Below are 4,582 nucleotides of genomic sequence, written 5' to 3'. Positions count from 1 at the left end.
CCCTTTAAGGTGGGTTAGGCTGAGAGGGAGGAACTGGCTCAAGGACACACATTTAAGTTCATAGCTGGATGGGGACTTGAACACCAGGTCTTGGTATGCTACCTTGAATGAAAGGCAGACTATAAATGTAGTAAGATAACAACAACAAAACCATCAAGGTAGGTATTGCGACTTATTTTGTCGACATCTTGGTTTGCCCCAATAAAAGCATTACCTGGCTGCAGCTTTTGGAGCCTTCTTATGGAGCAGCAGGGGCTACTTTCTCTTTTTATTTTAATCCTAGAGGGGGAACCTGTGGTCCTTCAGACTGTTGTTGGATACCAAGTCCCATCAGCCCTAATAAGCCCTAACTTGCTAAACTACTTCCAGTAGCACCTTAAAGACCAACTAAGTTAGTTCTTGGTATGAGCTTTCGTGTGCATGCACACTTCTTCAGATACCGGAATATCTGAAGAAGTGTGCATGCACATGAAAACTCATACCAAGAACTAACTTAGTTGGTCTTTAAGGTGCTACTGGAAGGAATTTTTTTATTTTGACTATGGCAGACCAACACGGCTACCTATCTATTGCTAAACTACCTTAGGGATAGAGGTATTTTAGCAAGATGTGGAGGATCACAGGCTACACACCCCTGCCCTAGCTGGAAGCTAATGCATTTTTATGTATTTGATTTAATGTTCCATCTTTCATCCAAAGGAGCTCAAGGTGGCATACATAGTTTCCGCCCTCCATTTTATTCTCGCAACAGCCCTGTGAGTTAAGCCAGGCTAAGAGACAGTGATTTGCCCAAGGTCACCCAATGAGCTTCATGGTTGAGTGGAGACTTGAACTCTTTTGTCTGCCAGCCCAACACTCTTAACTACACCACCACAATGGGTTGAGCAAGCAGTTAAGAAAATACCTTTCTGGAATTGTTCCTTTCAAATTTTAAACTCATCTTTTATTGTATGTGCATGCATATGTTTCACAAGGCCTTTGGCTCTTAATTATCTGCAGCCTCCAATGGATGGAATGATTTAAACCTGCCTTTTGAAAACGGATTTATCCTTGTTCGTTCCCTTTATTTTATGCCTGTTTCAATGGACGTGCTTGTTGTAAGCTACTTTGGTTTTTTAAAAATCAACCAATAAATTGTATGGTGTGTAAATGGTCGTCCTAAACCTGATTCCCCCCCCAAAAAAAATATGAATTATGAATCATTGAGTAGAAGGGGTTTCAAGTGTCATCTAGTTCACCCCTCTGCAATGCAATAATTCGTTTTGGGGTTTGTTTTGGAATAGCAGCATGCAACTATTTGTTCATATAAAAGGGGAGTGGAAAGGAAGGTGAGGGAGAATGAAGCCACCAGATATTCTCCCTCCCCGCCTTTCTCTCGATTTGCTTGTGTGGCCTGGGGGGGGGTCAAAGAGAAGAGCCCCCCCCCATATTATTGAGGGGGGCAGAAGCGAGGGTGTTGGGTGGGGGCCTACGAACAACACTCGCGCTAAACTGAGGGGGGGGATTTCCACTCCTCAACCTCCACAATATAAAAACGGAGGCTGCGGTGGCGGTTGTGGTGAAGAAACCGAGAAACTCCAAAGCGAATGAAGGCGGCTGCGGCAAGCAATGTATCTCGCTGAGAAACCGAGAGGGCCGCGTTAACATAATACCGCCGCCTGCTCTTTCCCTTTCATGTATTCCCGGCCAAGAGAGGAAGAGAAGGAAAGGAAAGGAAAGGAGAAGCAAGAGCAATGAAAACGGAGTCCACCAGGCGCCTCGGCCGCAGCGCGCGCTCTGTCTCTCAAGCTCGGCCGTTAGTTACCTGACGAGAGGCACGCGCACGCGCCCTGGGAGGACGCCGCTTCTGGCTGCCGGGTCAGCACACCTGAGGAAGGTGACGAGGATCTCGCGCTGCTTTACGGGAGCAGCGCCGCTACGCGTCCGTTTCCCGCCCGCCCCCCGCCCCGCTTGACTGAGGGGAGCTGGGCGGGAGGCGTCGGCGGACTCGCCGCTTCCCTAAGAGGCCCCCAGAATCTCTCTCCCTCTCTCTGCTCCTCATGCCCCGCCCCGCCCCCTTCGGCCGCGGGCAACGGTTCATTTTCGAAAATGGCGGCAACCGCAGGAATGGGCTGGGCTGCGGGGAGCCACGCCCACCGCCCCTCTTCCACACGGAGGCGGTTGGTCAGGGTAGGAGAAGCGTTCTCTGCACATGCTCAGTGGGAAAACGGATATTTCTCCTCAGCCGGTGCCTTTTCCCGCTTCCTTCGTTTCTAGGTGTGCCTAAACCGCACCTCCAGCTCCGAAGCAGGGATTGCCCCGCGGCAGAGGCAGGAAGGTCAGGTGGTACCCAAATTTCTTGTCACCCCCCAACATGGATTTTTTTTTTGCCTGAAAAAATGGTTTTATGTTATTTCATATTTCCTTACAAAGGAATAATAATAAACAACTTTTATTTATATCCTGCCCTCCCGGCTGAAGTCGGACTCAGGGCAGCTATCATCAGATACATAACATTGATATAAAATCACACAATAATTAAATTACCTCCTAAAAACATGTCAAAATCAAATTAAAGTCTAATTAGATGGCTTTCCGCAGGGTTAGGGTTGGGAACAGTAAGTGCTCCACTGAATTGAAATTTCAGCCTTCACGACATAGGAAAACGGCCAAGTAAACAGCTATTTTCATGGAGGAGGGTCAAAATATTAACTGATATGCATGAAATTTCATATAGCGCTATATAATCCCAAGTGTAGTAAAATAAGACCTTTGGAGCAGGCATTTTCTAAAAAAAGGTTTTTATGAACCGCCCTTGTAGGGCAGTAATTGTTCCCTGATAATTTGTCACACACACACACACCCCGCCCTACACCCCTGCCCTGTGGCACCGTACAATACACAAGGGGGGGAGGGAAACACCAAGTACCAAATAAAATATGGAAAGTGAAAACAGCAAAAAAATTTAATCTGAAAAATACCTGTTGAGGATAAAGCGAAGCCCACAAGGGTGGGGAACCTCTGGGTATCCTTGCACTACAGTGACCTAATTAATCCCTTAAGACTCAGCCTTTCTCTACCTGTGGGTCTCCAGATGTTGAACTACAACTCCCATCACCCCTAGCTAGCAAGGCCAGAGCTCAGGAATGATGGGAGTTGTAGTCCAACATCATCTGGGGACCCACAGGTTGAGAACTGCTGCAAGTCATACTGGCTGGTGGTGATGGAAGCTGGAGTCCAACAACATCTGGGAGCTTTTAGATTGCATTTGTTCCAAGGGTTGGTTTTTGGTTTTGTTTTGTTTTGAAGACTGTTCTTCAGCTGGAAAAAAAATAAGATAGATTTGCAGTTTACAAAGATAGTCCCTGACCTTCAGTTTATAATTCTAAAAAGACGAGGACACAAAATGAAAGAGGGACTGGGAGGGAGGAGAAGGCAAACTTGGATGCACTAGATCTGAGTTGGCAACAGTTCCTGCAACATCCTGCTAAAATGGACTACTGTAGTTGAAGGCTGGGGAGAGCGAGAAGTTTCTGGTGTTTTAGTTGAGCCAAGTGCCATATCTCCCTAGGGTACAGGACTTCTTAGCATCCTTTAGGCAGAGTATATACTATTCACTGTAAACTTGGCTAATATGCCCAGGCAGGGAGTATCATCCGATTTTTATGGAATGCTTCTGGCATCTTTATTTAAGCCACTCCTTTATAATTGTTTTGAATCTTGTTTTTGTTCTTTTCTTCTGTGTTTGTTTCTGTATGTATCTTGTGAGGACTATGCCCTAAAAGGCAGCCCAAAATAGAAACAAAATAACTAGGAGCGAAAGGTGAGGCACAAAGGAGTTTATAAATTAAACCCAGTTTAATTATTAAATGGCTATTGTGCCCTTTGAAAATATTTTTGCTAGTGGGGCTCAACAATAAATACATACCCGCACACAATGATATGGTGAGGTCTGCCTAGCCCCATTGTGGACATCTCTTTAACGCCATGCAAATACATCTCCCCTGCCCATGCCTTCTGATAGTGAATATGATATTTAGTTACCTCATCACTCATCCCTTGCTTCAGATAATTTAGAAGTTAAATACAGCTTCTGGGTTACTTATTTTCATCAACTGTGAACATTATGTCTTCCCTCTCTTTAACCAGTTTCATATCCAAAACAGGCCACATGCCCTTGCCTCATGAATGCTGTTTGCTCAGGAGCCTTTAGTGAAGGACTTTGCTGAACATTTTTTAAGACCATTTTTTTACTTACACACAGAGAGAGAAATGTATCCAACATAAAACCTACCCCATCCTTGGACACCAAAAGAGAGAGCTTCTGGATACACAGACTCAACACCCTAACACCCCATTGTCTTATCTTAGAGGATAATGCACAATCATTAATTGATGCATTGAATTGTTTAAAACTTATTTTGTACTTATATAGTAGATGCCACCTTCTTTTCTCCACTATTTTTAGACTTTGGCTCCTAGTGTCTGGTTTGAAATCCAGCTGTGTCATTGACAAAGGCAGACGCTAATATATTTAACTGTAGAATGTTAAGCCTCTTTTCTGTTTTGCCAGTCACTTGACTTATACACACACACACACAAA

General features: G+C 45.0%; 1 protein-coding gene across 4 annotated transcripts in view; it reads right to left on the bottom strand.

The window, feature by feature from the left end:
• Positions 1–2,079, bottom strand: part of SUN1 (Sad1 and UNC84 domain containing 1) — an 80,844-nt gene extending 78,765 nt beyond the window's left edge. The window contains exon 1 of one of the 4 annotated variants that reach the window (XM_083474257.1): positions 1,805–2,079. The gene's annotated coding sequence lies outside the window, so the exon portion shown is untranslated. The remainder of the gene's footprint in view (positions 1–1,804) is intronic. The other 3 variants (XM_083474235.1, XM_083474252.1, XM_083474236.1) reach the window with 3 other exon arrangements.
• Positions 2,080–4,582: the final 2,503 nt, after the last annotated feature.

This window comes from Podarcis liolepis (assembly GCF_965112155.1).
Source record: "Podarcis liolepis genome assembly, chromosome: 14".
NCBI lineage: Eukaryota > Metazoa > Chordata > Lepidosauria > Squamata > Lacertidae > Podarcis > Podarcis liolepis.
The sequence above is the reverse complement of the archived record's forward strand: the minus strand, read 5'-3'. Positions and strand labels throughout refer to the sequence as shown.